General features: G+C 42.6%; 1 long non-coding RNA gene across 2 annotated transcripts in view; it reads left to right on the top strand.

The window, feature by feature from the left end:
* Positions 1-382: 382 nt before the first annotated feature.
* The window catches only part of LOC148028529 (uncharacterized), a 54769-nt gene continuing 32260 nt past the window's right edge, over positions 383-22891 (top strand). For both annotated transcript variants that reach the window (XR_015692498.1, XR_015692499.1), the window contains exon 1: positions 383-780. This is a non-coding gene — a long non-coding RNA (uncharacterized LOC148028529). The remainder of the gene's footprint in view (positions 781-22891) is intronic.

The following is a 22891-nucleotide window of genomic DNA, read 5'->3' as shown; positions in this document are numbered from 1 at the left end:
TTATGATAGCTTTTTGAGTTTTATAGTTAAACTTTATGCATAGAGTCTTGATAGATATTACTAGGGCTTTAGATAGATTCACATGGCCCATGGCATAATGTGCTATGACGCATAGGATGGAGAACGGTGCAAAATCATATCTAAACATGGACGACCTGTAGAGTGCCATGTCGTACAATGACAATGTGTTTGAGTTGCTCATGAACTAACATATAGTTAGCCATTGTGGCTAATCTATATCACATGGTTCTACTTTCTAGAAGACATGGTCAAGAGTTAACACTGATCAAACAACACTTAACTTTCTAAGTTCTAACTTATATGGTTTAATAAAATGAAAGTAACTACCCAAGGTCTAGCCTCTAACCTGCCCAAACCCTCTCCAAAACTGCTCGCTTCCCGCGTGGAGCCTTTTTCCCCAGTCCAAATTTGGAAGGGCTTTCGAAGGCGTTGCTATGCTGCCCCGGTGCCCAGAGCGCTGCTGAGCGGCGCTGCAGTTGCCCTCCCTGTCCTCTCTTTGCTTCCTAAGCAATCCGTGGGAGTTCTCCTCTGCCATAGCCTCCGCTCTCTCCCATTTATCTCTTCATCCTCCACCATTTTTCTTGGCCGAGAGCAATCGTCCTCCTCTTGTGGAGGCAAACATCTGCAACATCGTCCTGCTGATCGGAGCTTGCATGATTGCATCCTGGATTTCGCAGTTGACCTCCTTTGACTTTCCTCCTTCGCCAGGGTGACCATTGCAGAGTACAGAGGCGAATCCACTGCAGCCTCCGCATTGTGGTAAGCATCGTTCTGCCACACATTCATGTACCCAGAGTTCGATTTGACTCCATATTTTGGATTGGCATTGTTGCATGCTGCGTGTAGTAAGTTGGTAGAGCTCTTGTATACTTTTAACCGTGCCTGAATTCATCTTGTTGGCCTGCATGCCATGGTGATAAGGGGGGCTAATACAGAACAATGAGCCTGCCAATGCATGATCCGGATTGTGATGGCAATGCTGTTTTTTAGGTTTTTTGTTCCTAAGCTATTGAGCTTTCTATAATATCGCCACTCTACGATTTTGCTGTCAGCGCATCTGCCCATGTGCTTTAGATATATTCCCCCTTGGCGTCGGCAACTTCGACTTACAGGAACCATAGCATGGTTTGTTGATTCCGTCTGAGGAGTGTCAAAAGGCTCCTGGGGGTTATATTGCATCAAGGTATGCTGTGAAGGTGAGCAAGCTCCACTGGCTCTTCAGGTCCCATATCTGTGAAGCATCGATTCTTGCAGTATTGTGAGGACTCTTACAAGCAACTGAAATTTATGATGTTAATAGCATTACATTACACCAGCATAGATGAGTTCTGATGTGATGTAGCAAGCTCCACCGCAATGCCGACCTTTTGTTACCCCTTGGACCACTTCTCCATAGCCTTGTGGTCCTTGGTCCCCGAGCCTTTCACCTGTAGCACTTGGCCCTATTCAAGCTGCCACTCTCAGCTCTATTCTGTGGCCTTGGTCAGGCCTACCTCTTTCGAGCTCTATGCATTGGTTGCTGTGAGTCAAAAGTGCTGATCCTTCTCCCTTTTCTCCTCCGCAATCTGGTTTAATGCAAGCTACAAGGTGTACTTCCCTTCCTCAGTTTTGCTGCCCATGAATGACAAAACCTTCTCTTCTTCTACCTCCTCTCTACAACCCCTTGCTTCAATCCCACAAGTAGCCCTCTTTCTTTTGTTCCCACAACATCTATTCTATCTTGTAATTGGCTAATGTCACAAACCTAGGACCGAAACTACATGGCACACAAAGAGTATTCCTAGGCCTCCTAATTTGAAGATATTTAAAATTCACATAGCTAGGAAGTAGAAGGGATAAGATTGTTAGACTAGGTCTTATTCTATTTTTGCCCTTGAGCCCTCTCTCTCGTTGGCAATTGGCAAGTGATAATGCATGGAATGCATACATCTTTGTTTCTCTCGCTTTTTTCTTCTGTAGACTTTGTTATGCATTGAATGCATGCATGTGGGGGACTCTCTCTCTCTCCTCTTTGTTTGGAGATCCGAGAACTCAATGCAGTCTCGCAATTTCCCAAATGGGTCGCCACCTTCAACGACCTTGAGCACCATCATTAGCCTAGCATGTCCTCAAGATTGGTTGTGGCCTATAGTAACTTCGAATCAATAGTCGTTCTACACTAGATGTCCTTGCCTCTCCAAAATTGAGATTGTTTGTGCTAGGTGGAGCTAGCTTGGACACCACAACTTGCAGCCTTGTGGCCTTCTTCAATATCACTGGCTTAGGAGGAAGTGGAGAAAGATCCCCTTCTTAGTTTGCCATATCTCATGGCCTAGAGAGAAGTGGAGAAGGCCAATATTTGTCATCACAAACTCCTTAATAAGTGCCTTCTTAATTTGCATGATCATGTAGGCATGGTCATCTCTCAAATTGAGATTGTCCACATGGAGTACATTGTGTACCCCTCAGCTGCGTTGTGGGCATAAATTTTTGAGTTAGAAGTAGATCTCCAATACCCCAACTTCTATTGAGCATTCCATGCATGCGGAGCTTGCTTGAAGCAATAGAGGACCTTCTTCATCTTGTACACTTTACCATCAAACAATGAAGGCCCAAGAGGCTACTCAACATAGATCCCCTCCTACAAATCACCATTAAGAAAGGTTGGTTTAATATCAAACTGATAGTCTAGCCATCTCCTATGGTTGGCTAAAGCAAGAATAGTCTTGGTGGTAGCCATACTAGCAGAAGGAGCAAAGGTATCGTTAAAGTTTTCAATGAGTTTGCTGCAATCAGCCAGTTTTCAGCTTGGCTGACTTGCTGCATTTTATTTTATTATTTTAGGATATTTATAGCCAGCTTGCTTGGGGGTCACACATGTTTAGTTTTCAGTTTTTTGCAAGTGAGAGGTAGAGATCTCTGGTTGGTGATACTCCGGCAACCTATTGAATAGATTGAAACCAGCCTTTCTCCTTGGATAGGGTGGCACTAACTTAATTTAACACTAATTACAACAAGCATTCAATTGATAGGGTGGCACTAACTTGATTTAACACTAATTACAGCAAGCATTCAATTTATATAAATTGAAAATGCATTCTTTACTACTTTAATCTTGGATAATGGATAGCTTGTTGGCCCCAAAACTGTGCCTTTTGTGATATTTCTTTAGCTTTTATTGCAGATGTATGGAGTACAATTGAGATCCTTTGACCTCCTTTGCTAATCCAAGTACCACTTGTCAAAATTGACCAGCAAGCCTCCAAATCAATTTGTGTTAGAGTGCAACGAATGCGGAAGTGTATGAACAAGATTGAAAGAAAAGTGAACATGAGAGAAAGTGAGAAAGAGAAAACACAAAAGAATGCAAAAATTTGCAATCAATGAATGCTGAAATGAAGAGGGCAAATGTACAATAGTTGTAGATGTGTCTCTTGGAGCCGTCTCTATCCCACCAGCATCTAAAAAGCAAGTGAGGAGGGAAGGCTGCCACCTAGGTTTAAATAGGAGGAAACAATGTAATAAAATAATTCAATTGACCAACAAAATTGGCCAACCTGGTAAAAAAATTTGCCAACTACTACACAAATGAATAAAATAATCAGTGATCAGCGCTCTAGCTCCATGTGATATCATTGTTTGCCCGATAAATTGATCGTACACTGCGTTTGTTTAAAATACCCATTGAGTGATAGGAATAATGAATAATGCCCTTTGAGAGTACCTCCAAGAGAACATATTGCACCAATGGTAACTTGAGAAATGCTAGTCCAGGGGATGACCAATTTCTAACACCCCCTCTTAGATCCTGGACACAGCGTAAGGCTTAGGGATTTTGAGTAATGTTAGAGAAGAAGTTATTGAAGTGCCTTCATAAAAAAAACTGAGATTATCCTCTCTCTTGTGGGAAACCACATCAATGGTCTTATCCAGAATCTTCTCTTGAAAGAAATGGTACTGAATCTCAATATGCTTTGACCTAGCTTGAAACATTGGGTGTCATGCCAAAGCAATGTAACTCTTATCGCCACAATGAGAACATCCAAGCTCTCCTAGTAACCTTTGAAGCCATATTGTCTCACATGTGGTAGAAGATGCCGCTTGATACTCCACCTTTGTGGAAGAAAGGGCAACAATGGGTTGCTTCTTGCTACTCCATGAGATAACACTTGCACCCAAAGTAAAACAATATCTTGTCGTTGACCTCTAGTGGTCAACATTTTTGGCTCACCATCTAGTTCGTGAGAATCAATGGTGAATCTTGAGTACTTGCTAGATAATGAATATCAAGGTCGGGGATCCCCCTGTGAAATTGCAAAATCCTCATAGCAGCCCACCAATGTACCATCTTAGGCTCACTCATGAATCCGCCCAACAAGCCTACAAGAAAGTATAAATCAATTGGAGTGTTGAGAAGCCAAATCAAGGACCCAATCAAGTGCCTATAGTAGGTAGCATCGGCCATCGGAGAATCAGCATGGGCCGTAGCCTTCTAGTTAAGATCGGTAGTAGTAGCAATGGCCTTACAACAAGCCCTCCATCTCAAATATGGCCAACAGTTCCTGCACATACCGTTGCTAGGAGATGAAAATCCCCCTTTGGTAAATCTCATGGCCTAAAAGGAAATGAAGGCGGCCCCTATTTGTCATCTTGAACACCTTGTGTAGTGTCACCTTAGTCTCCTTGATCTTTTGGGCATGGTGACCTATCAAAATAAGATCATCCACATAAAGCACGAACAACATGTGCTCTCCAGCTAAGGTGTGGGCATACAATTGGGGATCAAAAGAGGAACGACGATACCACAACTGCCCTTAGAGGATCAAGTCTTTCTTCTCGTTCCAAGTACGTGGAGCCTATTTGGGGCTATAAAAAGGCCTTCTTTTGACCTGTACACCTATTCATTTAATGAGGAAAAGCCAAGAGACTACTCAACATAGATCTCCTCCTTCAAATCACCGTTTAGAAAGGCAGACTTCACATTAAGCTGGTAAACCGACAGGGCTAAGGCAATAATGGCTCTAATGGTAGCCATCCGAGTTGTAGGTGCAAAGGTGTCATGAAAATCCACCCTTGGTTGTTGTGCCAAGTCCTTTGCAATGAGTCGTGCCTTGTGCTTATCTAGAGTACCATCACTGTGATATTTGGTCTTGAAGACCCATCTTACACCAATCACCTTTCTATGAACGAGCCGAGGCACAAGAGGTCAAGTGCTATTCTGCTCAATAGCATCCAACCCCTGCTCTATAGCCTTCTTCCAATGCGGTGACTGTAAGCCTCCTTCATGGAGGTGGGCTCCCTATTTTGTATGGCATGGTTCATCATACAATAGTTAGTACAAACAAGCTCAGTGTGTCTCGTGCCCAACAAGGAGGTTAGATCTCTCCTTTGCGTGCACCATTTGCTGAAGGCTCTGAAACATCCATTAGTGGTGGCTTAGTAGGGGAAGCCAGCAGGGAAGAAGTAACCTCATGTGAAGAGGAAGCTTCTCCACAAGGCGCAAGCTCCAAAGGTATAGTCCTTGGCATCCAACTATTTGTTGGATCTCCAAGCATGGGGCGCTCCTCACCTGCCTTTGAGGTCGGAACCTACATGAACCGAACATCACAACTCATATAGACATCCCACATAATGGGATCATGCAATTGGTAACCTTGGGACCGCAAGCTGCAGCCCACAAACACCTGTCTCCGAGAAGTTGCTTCAAATTTATCATGTTGTGTCTTCGGGATGTGAACATAGGTGTCACACCCAAAAATCTTGAAATATGCTTCATAGGGTGTTATACCAACAACATGATAAATTTGAACCAAAATCTTGAAGCCGTGCAGTCATTCGATAGTGGTTCGGTGTGCGGAGCAGTGTTTTCATCTGCTAGTGCCACGTCAGTAGCCAGACACACAGGTTGCAGTTGGACTGTTATGTGACAGGCTAGTCGGACCGTGCAGCACAGTCGACTGCATTTAATGCAGTTGACATGCAAATTTTTTTTTTGCTTTTTTTTCAGGCTATAAATAACCTACCACCAACACACTCATTCTTGCAGTTGTAGATTTCAGGGCAGAGATCGGGCAGATTGCAGCAGACTTTGCAGTGCTTAGTAGGAAGGCATTGTCGAGGTCGAGATACGCAGACATATGGACTGCGCCTATGTACATATTTGCATTTCTTTGTATTTAGTATACTTTATACAATAGATCTTGTTCTTCTATCTCTTTCTCTCTCTCTTTGCTCTGTGTTTACCCTACTCTCTCAATCTTGGTCCCATGCTTCCGCATTGCTGCTCTCTGACATGGTATCAGAGCAGTGTAGACGGACCGTCTAAGTGAAGAACCCATATGAAGAGGAGATTATAGTGCGATACAAGGCTGCATTTCCAATGTTCAAGGGCGTACAGGAGGGCGAGATCGGAATAAGACTGAAGCGAGTGTGGGTGGGTGGGAAAGGAGCAAAGTTGGTGAAGTTGCTGCTATTTGCCGTTGTTTCAAGAGGAGGAAGGTTGAGTTTTTGGCCTTCAAGTGCAAATTTTGCATTTTCATCGCCTTCAGCAGTTGAAGGAGCGGGACAAGCAAACCATAGTCCTAGTAGGTCGTAGTTTTACAGTCAGAGGGGGACTGTTCTTTTGTTTTGTGTAGGCATTGTAGCTAAATATGTTTTTTGAGGCCGAGATAGAGTTTCAGGAGATCATGGATTCCATTCTACCGGCTCTTCCATCAGATCAAAAGCTCGATGGCAAGAACTATTGCATCTGGCGGGTCATGATACTTGCCATTTTGGAGTCCTATGATTTGGTTGAGCTTGTTATAAAGGCTATCCATCGTCCTTATTCGCGAGAAGAGTCCAGACTCCCTTCTAGTGATAAGGTGGAGGTTGCAAAGGCTCATGCACATTGGGATAGACTCAATGCTCTCATTTGGTCGATTTTATTTCTCTCATGTGCTACAACTGTTATCTCTTATATTGAGCGTTTGACTCTGGCTCAAGAGATGTGGTTGCAGTTGGATCAGATGTACAATCAGATGACCGTCATGAAGCAGGTCTCTTTGGAAGTGCAGATGCAGACCATGAGTGTCAACAAGTCATCTTCTATGCGAGAGCATATTAACAAGCTGAGGGAGCTTCAGATGCAGGTTCAAAACGCAGGGAAGTGATCACTTCTAAAGACATGGCGATAACCCTCCTTTCACAATTATCGCCCCACTTCAGTGGTTCTTATTCCGCCTTGATTGCTTTAGGGCTGTCCAAGACTCTTCGGTGGGAAGAGTTGGTTCTTATGGTCTTGGACCAAGAGGAGCAACTGAAGAAACCAATGCTTTGAAATTTGAGGCCTTGGTTGGTCAGTCCTCTCAGAAGAAGGGGAAGGACCAAAAGAAGGAGGAGGACAAATCTAAGGACGACAAAGATAAGGAGTCTACTTGTCACATTTGTGGCAAAACAAGTCACTAGAAGACGGATTGCCTCGACAAGGAGAAGAAGAAGTCAGAGAAATCTTCAAAGGATTTTAGAGTAGTGGTTGCTCCCTCATCAGCTGCTTTTCTTCATTTGGAGGTGGTTGAGGATTCGCCCTTGACAGCTTTTGATGCTGTGTTGATGGCCCCATACACTTGGGAGTGGATTGTTGACAGTGGTGCCTCCTGACCATGGCTCCTTCTTGAGCAGGTATTGCTTGTTTGCGGCCTTTACATGGCCAGATTCTCATTTGTGACAATTTGTCTATTCCTATATAGGGATGAAACAACACACATCTTATTCTAGATGGACGTGGTGGTATCCATACATCTGAGGTACTTTATGTGCCGGTTTTGGGGTATCATATTCTCTCGGTGCACAAGATTTGTGCCCTCAGCCTTTTGGTCGAAGTCGATGTGAATTCTTTTCGAATTCTTGATCGAGGATCAATACATGTTTTTTCTTTAGGTTATGAGGAGAATGGCATCTACAAGTTGCGGACTTCTTTTGCCTTGACTTCTCTTCTTCTTACCTCTCAAACTTTGTCCAAGCTTTGGCATGCTCGGTTTGGCCACCTCAATTATGATTACCTACGGAAGGCGTCTAAGGGCCAGTTTGTTTGAGGTTTGCTAGATATTGTGGTGAGGCAGCAGCCTTGTGTATCCTGCATCCGTGGGAAGTAGATTGGTGATGTTGTTCCCAGCAAGGCTTTGAGGTGGTCTTCAGCACCCTTGGAGCTTGTTTCTACCGATCTTTGTGGACCGATAAGGATGGAGTCCCTTAGAAGGAGCTTGTATTTCATGCTAATTGTGGATGATTACAACAGGATGACATGGGCCTATTTCTTGAAGCTGGAGTCAGAGGCTTTCTTCAACTTTAAGGATTGGTTGCTTTTTGAGGAGAATCGATTGGGCCGGAAGCTGAAGACCTTACGATCAGATAAGGGAAGGTAATTTATTTCTAATGAGTTTACTTGTTTTTGTGTAGATCGTGGTATTAACCAGGAGTTTGCCAATACAAACACCCCTAAGGAGAATGGCATCTTGGAAGAGAAGAGTCTAGTGTGATCGAGATGGTTCGTATCATGCTGGAGCATCATCAGACACCTCATTGTCTATGGGCTAAGGCTGTGGCTATTGCAGTTCACATCCTTAATCGTTTGCTTATTTCTGCTGTTGTTGATATGACTCCATATGAGGTGTACTTTGGGTCTAAGCCCGATGTTTCTTATTTCAGGGTCTTTGGGTGGGATGCCTACGTTCCCATCCCAAAGACACAACGTGACAAATTTGAAGCGGCTTCCAAAAGACAAGTGTTTGTGGGCTATAGCTCGCAGTCTCAAGCATAACAGCCAAAAACATTTAGAAATGAAACGTCAGAAACGCGTTTCATAAGTTTCTTTCAAGAGGGTGTTAAATAAGAAACGCGGGTTTTTTTATATAGGGATTTTTAATAGTTTTGACTAGGAAAAGAGGTTCTAAACCTCTATGGAACTCTCTTAAACAAACATTGGCCAATTGAGCTTGAGTGATAATAGAGTCAATTGAGAATAATACATTATACATTACATATTCATGATCCATTATTGACTTATCACTTATGTCAAAGTTATTTTTTGGATAAGCTATACTATGGTATAGAACTCAAACATTATGATTCATACATATCATATAAAGAAAATTGAAATTAACATGTAAATAGCCTATCTATAATATGGATTGAGTCAAGTTGCAACATCATGATTCTTATTTCCAAACAAATTGACAAAATGTCAAAATTGAGAATGAACCGTAATATATAATAAATAACTTGTAAGTGAGACCAAAGTCGTATAATATTCAACTCTCAAGACAAGAATAGATACTAGATTGACAAAGTCCAATAACTAAACAAAATCACAAAAAAATCAATCTCTCGTCCAAAATCTTGAGCTCTCATGAGTCATTACACATCATCATCATCATGTTTAACATTGCCCAATAGATTTTGTTAAAAAACCATGATTTGGGTTTCAATTTAAAAAAAAAAGCCCACATTTTTTACTCTCAGAAACATTTCATAAGTTTTAAATTCAAAGAAACACGTTTCTTAGCTGCTGTGGTCTCAAGGCTACCAATTGTGTGATTGTGTTAAGCGGGATGTCTACACGAGCATGATATTCGGTTCGTGGAGGTTCTAGCCCCAGAAGGGGGTAAGGACTACCTTGTTCTTGGAGATCCCAGTGATAGCTAGGCCCTAGCAATTGTTCCTTTGGAGCTTGTGCCTCTTGAGGACTCTTCTTTAGATGAGGAGTTTAGTTCCTAGCCATCGGATTCACCGATTGCTCCTCCGCCGTCAGTGGACCTTCTAGAAACTTCAGTAGATGGAGAGTGATGAGGGGAGATTCGACCTTCTCGTTGGGCCCTTAACACGCTTCGAGATTTAGGATCGAGGGGGTCCTTGAGGAGTGGCAACCATAGGATGGACCGTAGAGGTCACAGTGGCACCAGGCACATTCTACGGAGCTTGGTTACTCTAACTATTGTTTGATGTACCATGTTATGCAGGATAGAGAGCCTACCTTCGTGAAGGAGGCTTTATAGTCTGATCATTGGTGGAAAGCGATGGAAGTTGAGTTGGAGGCTATTGAGAGGAGTGACACTTGGTACCTTGTGTCTCGTCCATCTCATAAGAAGATGATTGGTGTCAAATGGGTCTTCAAGACCAAGTACCATAGTGATGGCTCTTTGAACAAGCACAAGACCCGCCTTGTTGCTAAAGGTTTTGCACAACGCCCATGTATTGATTTCCATGATACTTTTGCCCCCATTGCTTGTATGGCGACGATATGTGCTATTCTTGCCTTGGCTGGTTATAGGAGATGGCTCGTCTTTCAGTTGGATGTGAAGTCGGCCTTCTTGAATGGTGATTTGAATGAGGAGATCTATGTAGAGCAGCCTCTTGGCTTTAGATCCTTAGATGGGAAGGTTTGCAGGTTGAAGAAGGCCTTGTATGGCTTGAAGCAGACTCCAGTTGCTTGGAATGAGCAGATTGACTCGTTTCTCCAGGAAAAGTTGGGATATCGGCGCTCTAGGGCTGATCTGCAGCTTTGTGTGCACACTTTTGAGGGTGATCGTATATTGTTTGTTTGGTTTGTTGATGACATGATTGTTACAGGTGACCATGCCCAGAAGGTCGAAGAGATGAAGGCAGTCTTACATCAGAAGTTTGAGTTGACGGATTTAGGACTTTTTCATTTCTTTGTGGCCACGAGATTTATCAGACTCAGAGGGGGATTTTCATCTCTCAGTAGACTCTAGAGGTACGTACAGGAGCTTTTGGTGACTTTTGAGATGGAGGATTGCACGTCCATTTCTTCTTCTATGGATCTAAACTGAAAGGCCACTTTACACTTAGATTTTTCTTTGGTAGATGCTACTTGCTATCATCAGTTGATTGGTTTGTTGATTTGGCTCCTCAACACATGGGTTGATCTTTGTTTTGCTATAGGTCTCTTGGCTGGGTTCATGAGTGAATCTCAGCAGGTGCATTGGTAGGTTGCTTAGAAGATACCACAATTTTTGAGGGGGACCTTTGACCTAGGGATTAACTATCCCGTAGGTACAGGTGCTTCCAATCTTGTCCTTGCAAGTTGGAGTGATTTGGATTGGGCTGGTGATGTGGACCACAGGCGGTCTACTATAGGCTGTTGTTTTACCTTGGGTGTTGTTGAGCTAAAAATGCATTAGTTTCACTTAAATACCCCCAAAACATACTTAATTAATGAAGTAACCTTGTTTATTTAAAAGAAATGCATTCCTAGAGAGTGTCTGTGTTCCATAAGCACAAACCCACTTGGGAGGGCCCAAATTTTCTAAATAGGTATGCTGCTCTCCATTCAGTTTAGATCTCGTTTTTGCAAGTTTCAAGTGTTTTCAGCTTGCTGTCCACACCCCTTTTCGAGGAGGATATCGCAGTCTCAGCTGTCCCTTGCTGCGATTCTGGCTCCGTTCGGAGTATAATACACGCTCCAGCTCATTACCCCTACTCTAATCCTTGAGGTACAAGAGTTCGAGGTTCAATATTTATTCATTGCATAGTGTGTTTGTTGCATGAGCATTGTATATTCAAGAGTCATATCACTTCATTTATTTTCTGTGTTCATTGTCTCTGAGTTATTCTTATCCTAACTGTGTTCTTTTATCAATTTGTGCTTTGTCATACGGTTTCTGTTTGTGTTTCTGTGTTAGGATATTTCTTTACATGGTATCAGAGCAAGGTTCTCTAAGAGAAACCTAGGCCTTGATCTGAAAGCTCTCCGCAGAAGCAAGAACCACAGTAGGTTCAGGTGACTTCGATTACAACAACACCAATTCAGTCTCCAAAAACATCTATGCCGAGAACCGAGCGAGAGTGGGCATATTAGCTTGCTCCACAAAGTTTCAATATGGTGGAAGACATGTTTGACCACAAGGAAGAAACAAAGTTATGTAAGTTCTTCGATGAAGAATATCGCATGATCATGGCTCACAGACAAAAGAAGATTGAGGAGCTCGACTGAAGGATTTCCCTTCAAAGAAAAGCTACTCAATGAAGGCATACATGATTTTCTCTCTTCAGATTTTGCTCGTAAGTCTGATGATGTTGCAGGGCTGTCGAGATCTCCATCAAGATGGGCCTCCCTGTTGGAGAAAGAGATCCGGAGTATATTTCATTCTTTCATCCTCTTTTGTCTACTTTGATGCAAGGTACTTTACATTCGTCTTTTGTTTCTTTATCTTTTATCTCTTTTGTTTTGCAATATATTGGTAGAAATCATGAGGAAGGAAGAGTACAGTCTGTTGACTATGGAAAAGGTTCTCTTGAGGAACAATTCTTATATGTTAACACACATCGTGGAGATTATAAGAAAAAGCCAGGTACTTCTTCTACCCTTGTTTTTAGTTTATTTCTCAAAATGAGAATGAATTTGGTGTTCTGATTCCTTCATTACATAGTGCATCTTTATCATCATCTTTTCATTTTCAATCATTAAATGGAAAAAATGAACAAAACGCATCTTCATCTTTTACTCCACAAATTTAAAACCCACCCATTTCACCATCTTTTTCCGGTGCTTCTCTACTTTCATTCACACCATTTACATTGCCATTTTAGACGTCTCATGTTGTACCACACATTACATCGGGGGTTTATAAAAACATAGATACACCTTTTAGGACCTCATCCTTGTCTTAGCCGGGTGGTGCTCCACCTTCTTCTTACACACTTTTGGGATTATTGCAGCCTAGGTATCTCTCCGTGTCTCTCCTGAGTGTCAGTTGGTACCATAGTTTGCCTCCACGGCCTTACCTAATGGACCTTCTAGTCATCCTGTTGTGCCCCAATCGAACTTTGGGGATCATTGCTGCCTGGGTATTCCTCCCAGTCTCTCCCGAGTGTGGATCAGATGGTACCACAATTTGCCTCCATGGCCTTGCCTAATGGACCTTCTAGTCATCTTGCTGTGCCCCAACCGAACTTTGGATAGGGCTTCCATGTCCTAGTGCCTTCACCTATACTGACATCTTATGGAAGCATTCATATTTTAGTGCCTCCGTCTCAATCGGCACAGATTGGATATTCACAACCCATTTTTGCCTACCCACCTCTTCCCCCTCCTTCTTATTAGACCCCTCCATCATCACCACCATCTTATTGCACCCATCCATCTTACCCCTCTTTTCCGACACCTCATGGTTCTACCTCATCTTTTGCCAAGCATGCATTCAATGACAAGACTCGTTTCAACGGGTCAAACTTTACCACTTGGTCAAACTTGATGAGACATGCCATTGACTCACAGAACCTATGGAATCTTGTGCAGGGGTTAGAACCCCAATATCCGATCTCACACTTGTTCCATATGAGATTATCCACTCATGGAAGGCTCTTGTTGCTCATTCTCAGAAGGGGAAGCAAGGGAAGGGCAAACAAAATAAAACTTCCAATCAAAATAGAAAATAAAGTCAATTTGAGAAATCATAAGGAAACTCCCAGTCACAACTCAAACCAGGGTGGTAGAATGTACGTAAAAAGAAAAGGTATTGTCAACATTGTCAAAAGTTTGGTCATTTTGACGACGAGTGTCGATCAAAGGCAAGAGGCATAGCACCAAAACCTAAGTCTCAGACCCCAACCCCTTAGTCGGGCAACCCCCAGTTGGGGAGATAGGGTGATGGCAAGAGGTAGTTTAAACCGCAGACTCACATTGCCACCGGTCAGCCATCTCAGTCAACAACGTTCTCAACTCCAGAGGGCTTATCTGATTGGTCTGTAGTGGCCCACATTGTCTCCGTAGAGACATTAGATGCGAGTCTCGTCCATATTTGTGAGTTGCCTCCTGATGAGGTTTCTGCAGAGGCCCACTCGTCACAGCCGAGCACTTCAGCTCTTTTTTGGATTGTGGACAGTGGAGCTACACTCACATGACTTCTATAGAGGACAGCTTTCATACCTAAGCCTCTACAGCTGGGCGGGCCTGCGTAGGAAACAACTCCTTGGTCAAGATTCAGGCTCAAGGTTGCATTAGTTTAGCCACTAATAAGGGTCCAGATCTGGCTTTGTTGGATAATGTATATCATGTTTCTCAGCTCAGGGTGAACTTGTTATTTGTTCAGTAGCTTTGCCGGTTGGGGCGACCAATTTTCTTTACATCGACCACAGTTGAGATCCTTGGCTCTCGAACTGGGTAAGTGATTGCTTGCGGTGAGGCATAGCCTAATGGCCTATACCACATGATATAGTTGGTGATTGAGCCGATAGTCCAGGGCTTTGTGTTTCATAGCTTCCAAGCATTTACCACATCTTGGAAGCTTGCGAACAATGAGCATCTTTGGCATTTTTGCTTAGGGTATCTTGGTTATGACTCTCTTTTTGAGTTGTCATGCCTTGAGCTGGTTGAGAGTCTTCCCCGCCTAAAGCTAGCTCGCGACGTCTGTAAAACGTGTCAGCTCGGGAAGCAGCATCGCATCCCTTTTCCTTAGCAGCCCTCAGATTGTGTTGAGGCGTCTCTTAGATTGATTCATGTTGATCTTTGTGTTCCGACACCCACTGCTGTCTTAAACGGCGTGCTATATTTCTTTTTGATAGTAGATGATCATTCTAGATACATGTGGGTATACTTCCTTAAGCATAAGTTAGATGCTTTCACATATTTTTCTGCTTGGATGCAGTCTAGTTCATAACCAGACTGGATGTCGTGTTGGTTGGATGAGGAGTGATAGTGGTGGTGAGTTTATCTCCATGAGTTTTCCGAGTTTCTACAGCAGCATGGCATCTCTCGCCGGCTCATCTTTACCAAAATGGAGTGATAGAGCGTAGGAACCGGATAGTCATGGAAATGGCACGCTCTATGCTGTTTGTAGGAGAGCTCCCTAAGCACCTTTGGGTTGAGGTTGTTAACATTGCTGTCTACATTCTTAACCGGTGTCCGAATGTGACTTTCTCAAAAGACTCCATATGAGACATTCTTTGGCTCTCGGCATGTTGTTTCCCACTTTAGAGTCTTCGGGTGTCGAGCCTACACACACACATGTCTGATGATAAGATAGGAAAGCTCACTTTCCGAGTTGATCTCCTTATTTTTGTTGGATATTTCTCTGAAGTGAAAGCCTATCGTTTGTTCCAATCCTTGGACAAATAAGGTGATTGTTCGAAGAGACGTCGTTTTTTACAAGAGGGATATCATGCAATGCTCTGTATTGGATTCCGATCCGATTCCTCCTTCCATATCATCGAAGATCATGCCTACTTAGCTTGGTCTACTGTCCGCTCCTGCAGATTCTTCAGCTCCTAGGCCCCCTCCGCGAGACCCGTTACCTTGCTGGTACAAGCAGACCATGCAGGATTTGGGGATCTTTCCACCGGATTTCACTCTGAGAGACCTAGAAGATCTGTGCGGCTTGCTCCTCAGGCATCATTTGCGTTACTGTGTTTACAGGTTACATAGTGTATTTTGAGCCGCATACATGGTAGGAGGCTATTTAGCACCCTCAATGGCGAGAGGCCATGGAGAAGAAGCTAGAGTATTGACCAAAATGAGACTTAGACATTGGTGGATCGTTCGAGCCACAAGAAAGTCATTGGGATAAAGTGGATTTTTAGGACTAAGCTAAAAGCTGATGGGACTTTAGACAAGTACAAGGCTTGCCTTGTAGTACAAGGGTTTTGACAGAAGCATGACGTTGATTATTAAGAGACCTTTGTCCCTATTGTGCAATTGACATCTTTTCGGTTGCTTCTCGTGCTAGCTGCTCATCACGGTTGGCCGATACATCAGATGGATGTCAAGAGTGCCTTCTTGAATGGTTATCTTGAGGAGAAAGTCTATGTGGAGCAACCATTGGGCTTTGCTTTTGGAAACCCATGGGATAAGGCATTTTGCTTGCAAAAAGCTCTTTATGAGACGAAGTAAGCGCCGCGGTCTTGGTTCCATAGGATGGATGAATTCTTACAGACTCACGGATACCATTCTACCCCTTATGACCGAACTTATATGTTCGATCTATTGCAAAGGGGGTCAACTGTATCGTGATGCATGTTGATGGCTTACTCATCACATGCTCAGATTTTGCTGCCATCGTAGAAATTAAGGCAAAGCTTAGTGCTACCTTTGAGTGACAGACCTTGGTTTGTTTTTTTTGTTTCTTGGGGATGGAGGTAGTTCGATTTGGGAGTTGTATTTTTGTGTCACAGCAGAAGTATACACTTCAGCTTGTGGAACAATACACTACGGATTAGACACGGCCAGTGGCCACGCCTCTTGATCCTACTATTCACTTGTCGAAGGATACCCTAGGTCAGCCCTTCGATGCACACACCTATCAATCTGTTGTAGGGAAACTTCTTTGGTTGATTCATACAAGGCTAGATTTAGCTTAGTCAGTATTTCACATCACCTAGGATGTCACAATTGGATTGCATGTCTTCGTGTGTTGCGTTATTTACTGTGTACTTATTTTTATGGCATAACATATGGTTTTGGTTTATGTTTGCGCGGTAAGGGTACATTGATTCTGATTGGGCAAGAGGTCTTGACACTTGGTGTTTCCATAGCGGCAATCTCTTTACCTTGGGGATGGCTCCCATTTCCTGGTCTAGTTGTAAACAAGAGACGATGGTGGCTTCCATGATCGAGGTTGAGTATAGGGCTCTTTTCGATGGCACCATCGATGCCATCTACTTGAGGAGTTTATGGTGGTGCTTGATTTTCCTAGCGACTCTTCCACCATTGTCTACTGCGACAACCAAAGTGCCTTTTCCCTTGTAGAAAATGCGATCATCACACCACGGACGTGGCGTGTGGGAGTCCACTTCCACTTTTTAAGAGAGCAGGTTGAGTTAAGTACTATCCGTCTAGAGTTTGTACCTTCATCAAATAATTTTGCAGACATCTTGACCAAAGCGGTCAACTATCCGGTTCTTCAGTTGCTACCCAGAATTGTCTTGGGTGCACCCTTCCCTACTTATTCAGGTTGATGGGGAGAGGGTGCTTCCCTCTTGCTTTCCCTTCTTGCTTGAGAGGGGGATAGCTTATTCTCTTGATAGTGACAGTGATGATGTTTATAATTTTTAGACATTCATTTATTCTTTTGTATTGTATTATGGACATTTGTAACTTCATCCGCATTGTCAGGATGATATGACTGTAAAAGGGCTCTTGAGCAAGTGAACAATTCCCTTGCGAGGGTACTATCCAAGTGGTATCGTTGTATAGCATTTTGCATAAGCATGATATCTTTCATTTTCCTTTGCATTATCTCATGCATTGACATTCTATTTATGTAAATATGCATTTGTGCGTATTTATCCCTTTTTGGTCTTTTGGAGTGGTTGAATCTAGATCCATCATATTCGTGGTATTACACATGGTCGTCTCCAAGGCAGTTTTTCCCTAGCTTGCTTGTTCTACTTGTCTTGCTTACTTCACTTATTTACTGTATCCACACCTTAGTCATTTTCCTTCTTCATTGACGCCTAGTAATGGTAGGGATAGTATGCTTGTTTTGTGAAGGTCTTGGGTCTGTTGACCATCCCTTATCATTGTCTTATATTGGGGCACGAATATTGAATAGGACGAAAACTAATTTGCAACCCTCATTTAATCCTAAATCTATAAAATCTAAGAAGCCCTAAAAAAAAAGTCCATAGCTGATTCCATCTGTCTTTGTAGGGCTTGGTAGTCCACTAGATAGCCGATGTGCACCCTTTGTCAGATGCCATGTTCTCTCTGGGGTGATCACTTCTGCTCCCTTGGTAAGATAACCATTGCCTTTGTAGTCTTAGTAGGCCACTGGATAGCCGACACGCACCCTTTGTTTGATGCTTTGGTTGCTTTGGGGTGAAACGCCTTGGGGTACAAAAGAAAAAAGAAAAAAGAGCTTGATTGGCCTTCATTCTCGTGGCACCGTTGTTGGGCTTGAGAGGGGGTGTTGAGCTAAAAATGCATTAGCTTCACTTAAACAGCCCGAAAATATGCTTTATTAATGAAGTAACCTTGTTTATTTAAAAGAAATGTATTTCTAGAGAGTGTTTGTGTCCCATAACCACAAACCCACTTGGGAGGACCCAAACTTTCTATAAATAGGTATGCTGCCTTTCATTCAGTCCAGATCTCGTTTTTGTAAGTTTTAGGTGTTTTCAACTTGCTGACCACACTCCTTTCGCGGAGGACATTGCAGTCTCAGCTGTCCCTTTTTGCGATTCAGGATCCCTTTGGAGTATAACACACTCTTCAACTCATTACCCCTGTCATGATCCTTGAGATACAGAAGTTCGAGGTTTAGTATTCATTCACTACATAGTGTATTTACTGCATGAGCATTGTATATTCGGCAATCATATCACTTTATTTATTTTCTGTGTTTATTGTCTTTGAGTTATCCTAACCCCAACTGTGTTCTTTTATCAGTTTGTGCTTTGTCGTATGGTTTTTGTTTGTGTTTCTGTGTTAGGTATTTCTTTACAAGTGCAGGTGTTATTTCTTGGAGTAGCAAGAAGCAGTCCACTGTAGCCCTATCTTTGATTGAGGTAGAGTATCGGGTCGCATCTTCTACCACATGTGAGACTATGTGGCTTCGGAGATTGTTGGAGGAGCTTGGCTACCCCGAGACTCGTCCTACTATTCTACGGTGGGACAATGAGAGTTGCATTGCCTTGGCACGGAATCCCGTATTCCATGCTCGGATGAAGCACATAGAGATCCAGTACCACTTCATTCGGGAGAAGCTCCTGGATGAGACCATAGATGTGGAGTACTACAAGACGGAGGATAATCTTGCAAATCTGTTTATGAAGTCGCTTCCCTAGGCTCTACTTCGACGACATTTCAAATCTCTCAGCCTTATGCCTTGCCCACGATTTGAGAGGGGGTGTTAGAGATTGTCATTCCTTGGATAGGCATTTTCCTCAGTTAGGCTGTGTACATATGCAATTTTCCAATCGGACAGTCATTTGAGAGTGGTTCGGTGTGTGGAGCAATATTTTCATCTACCAGTGCCACGTTAGCAACTAGACATGCAGGTTGCAGTCGGATTGCCACGTGGTAGTCTAGTCAGCTAGATTTCAGTATAATCTACAGTCGACGTGACAGTTTTTTTTTTCTTTTTCTTCAGGCTATAAATAGCATGCCTGTCATGAGGACAAGTATTTTTGGAAAACATGTGGATTAATTTTTAATCACATGATTAAGTAAATGATGCACATGTGAGATGCAACTGGGGTTAAAGTAAATTTACGAGCTCAGACCCGAAGAAATCACGGGATGTCAAAGGCAAAAGTTGCTATAAGTTATACCGCATAGATACTTGGTGGTATCTGGTGCCAGTTGTTGGCCTAGGTCATCCATTTGGCCATAAGTGTCAGTTGTTGGTGACACTAGAGAAGTGGCGTTTTATGGTACCTAACGCCAATTTGATGGTCAAAGATGGTGCAGAGACACTCGGGAATGAAAGTTGGCTAGCCAATTTAATTATTGGCCAGTCAAATTATTTTTCAGGGCATCAAAATAATTATTAGATTAATTTTCAGTATTTAAAGACTGAAAATTAATATTTAATTATGAAAAATATTGGAAAAACCTTTTGGGAAGGCTGCCACTTGTAAAAAATGCCCATGCAAGATTGAAAAACGTCTTTAGAGGGTGGGGAGAGGCTTTTTTATAAATTGAGCTTGCAGGAGAGAGACTGCAGGAGAGAGGCTTTTTTATAAATTGGAAAGACTGCTGGTCTGATTTGCAGCTATTGGAGGATCTTCTGAGGCAGCCGGGGGCAAAGAGAAGACCAATCAACAGTAGGAGACAACATCCACGGGTTGTTGAGGCAGCGCAGCAACAATAAATGACTGATTTTCTTTAGTTCTTTGCATCTACATGCTGTTCAGTCATTCTTTGTGACAAAACTTTGAATTGTTCTTTACAGCTTTCTCTCTAATCTCCCAGCCATTTCACAGCCTTGCTTCGAAGATCTCAGCATTTGGACCCTTGGAGGCTGAGAAATTGCAAATTTCTCTACTGTAAATCTTAATTTTGCAGTAGAAATTAGGGTTTAGCAGTAGCCTGGGGAAGCATGCCAGAAATTGAAATCTCCAAGCCTTGGATTCAACAAGGCTGAAGGTGAATTTCAGCTGAATTCAGGTGGAGGACTAGCCAGCCATTGAATTTGGGGCATTTCCATCGTCTATGAATTGGGTGAAAGCCAATTGAGTGCCCGAATCAAGGGACAAAATAGATTGAAGACTTGCTGGTCACTTTGGATAGCAAGGGGAGTTAAAATACGGAAAGGGATTGGGAGAATCCCATCGTAAGTTAACTTTTTCTTCAATAAAGCTAAAGAAATACCAAAAGGGGCGTCAATTTTGGGGCCAATCAGGTGTGCATTGTCCAAGATTAGTAGGTAAATTTGTATTTTCAGATTTGCATTTATTGTTTGCTGCTGTAATTAAGTTGTAATTAGGGATTTACCACCCTATTCGAGGAGGAAGGCTGGTTTCAATGCCACTAGTACACTCTTATTCTTGCAGTTATAGATTTCAGGTTAGAGATCGGGCAGATTGTAGCAAACTTCGAGGTGTTCACTAAGGAGACATTGTCGAGGTCAAGATATGCAAATATACGGACTGCGCCTGTGTACATATTTGCATTCCTTTGTATTCAACATACTTTATACAATAGATCTTCTTGTTCTTATGTCTCTTTCTCTCTCTCTCCTCTTTGTGTCCACTCTACTCTCTCAGTCTTGGTCCCACGCTTCCGCATCGCTATATTCTAATAGGGTCTCTAATCGCCTTGAAGCAATCAAGGTGGAGTATAAGGCAATGAATCAGGGTGGTGAATAGTCATTGCCATGTCCTCAGAGGTAATCACCTTTCTTGTGTCTTGGACTTGCATCTGCAATTGTCAAAGCTTATTGACATGCTCCCATAGAGAAGAAGACTTGTTAGTCAAAAGTCCTCATTTGAATCTCTAGAGACACCCCCTTCATCACGATTGTCTAATTGTACATTTGATCAAGCTCTAGCCATATGTCTCGAGCCTTGGTCAAGTGCTTGATGTGAGCAATGACGATTGGAGTGCAAGGGAGGAAGAGGAAAGAACAAATGTAAGCATTTAGCTTATCCCAATGCATCTATACCTTCATCAACTTGGCTTTCTCATTTAAAGAAAGCTTGGAAGCATCACAAGCTGTAGGATGGTCTATAGCCTTGGTCATGAGCTTCACCAAATCATAAGACTCCAAGATGGCAACCATCATTATGCACTATATGTGGTAATTCTCCCCATCAAGCTTTTGATCTTAAGAAAGAGTTGGGAACACGGGGACCTTACGGTCCATAATAGCTCGAAACTCCATGTCAATTTTAGTTGACATTGTGAATAGAATGACTTGCACAAAAACAAGGGCAGCCCCTCTTGGCTCCGCACACAAGGTTGGTGCTTGCTAGGGCTTTCTCCACTCATCCTCAAAGAGTTGCTCGAGGTGATGAAAACTCAAAATCTGTAGCAAATGGCTAAAAACACAGCCTTTCCTCCTTCACGAACAGCAAGGACTTGCAAAAAACAGCAACTTCGCTCCTCTGCGCATAACTTGTTTATTGCAGCCTCCAAAGGCTGAAAACTTAACTTTTGTCATGAAGAATCCTCCCGATTAGATCTATCCACGAACAATGAGCCCTTCTATCCTACTTTGATACCGTGTTAGAGTGTAGCGAATGCGGAAGCATTTGGACAAGACCGAAAGAAAAGTGAACACGAGAAAGAGAAAAAAAAAAGACAGAAGAACGTAGAAATTTGTAGTCAATGAATGCTGAAATGACGAGGGCAGATATACAAGGACTGTAGATGTAATCTCTTTGAGCCGTCTCTCTCCCACCAACACTTGAAAAGCAAGTGAGGAGGACAGATTGCCAACTAGGTCTTAATAGAAGTAAATAATGCAGTTAGCTAGTGAAATTGGTCGATCTGTTCATAAAATTGCTGATTGTTGCACAAATAAAATAATCAGCGATCAGTTCTCCAGTTGCTACATGGCATTATCCCTTGCCTAATAAATTGCTTACACACTACGTCTATTGAAAATGCTCACTGATTGATAAGAATAATGAATAATGCCCTTTGAGAGTACCTCCAAGAGAATTGATTGCACCAATGGTAGCCTGAGAAATGCTAGCTAAGAGGATGACTAATCTCTAACAATTTGCCCTTGGTTTGCTTGGGGATTGATCTTTATCCTGCTCCTTGAAAAACAAATTCAGTCTCAAATTTGATATTGATTGGCTGGCCTCTTGAATCTCCTTGAAATTCCTCAAATTCAACTGTTGAAATTCAAGTCCTAGGTCCTCAATTTTGAGCACACATCCCGAGGTGGTTATAAAACTCTAATTTTTGTTGTAAATTAGGGTTTACAGTAGAGATTAACAAAAATTTGCACCTTTGATAGCTCAAATGGTTGGATTTTGTTGAGATAACTTGAGAGAATGTTGTAGAGAGAGAAATTTCAGAGTTTCATCACAAGAAATGTTGGAAAATTACTTTTTCTCTGCTCAAACAGCATGAAAGTTATCACCTATAGCTTAGGACCACCAAAAAGGCCATCACCCTGTCTTATATGCTATCACCTGTACTAGAAGGACATTGTGTTGTGTCAGAGTGAAAGAGTGCGGAAGTGAATGACCAAGACAAAGAGTGAACAGAGAGAGCAGAGAGAGAGAGAAAGAGAGTGAAACACATAAAATTTGTAGTGAAGAATGTTGTATAAGGATGCAGAAATATACACGGGTGTAGAGAGAATGTTTGCGTATGTCTCCACCTCGAAGATCTTAATCTCCGTTAGCCTCGAGGGGGATAGTCTCTACGGTTTGCAACTTGAAAACTAGGAGCATAACTAGAGAAGATTGCAAAAACCGGGGCCAATAAATAGGCAAGCAG

The sequence above is a fragment of the Lygodium microphyllum genome, chromosome 11 (assembly GCF_053477565.2).
Source record: "Lygodium microphyllum isolate KBCC chromosome 11, Lygodium_microphyllum_v1.1.10, whole genome shotgun sequence".
NCBI classification, from domain to species: domain Eukaryota; kingdom Viridiplantae; phylum Streptophyta; class Polypodiopsida; order Schizaeales; family Lygodiaceae; genus Lygodium; species Lygodium microphyllum.
This window is presented reverse-complemented; position numbering and strand designations above follow the sequence as displayed.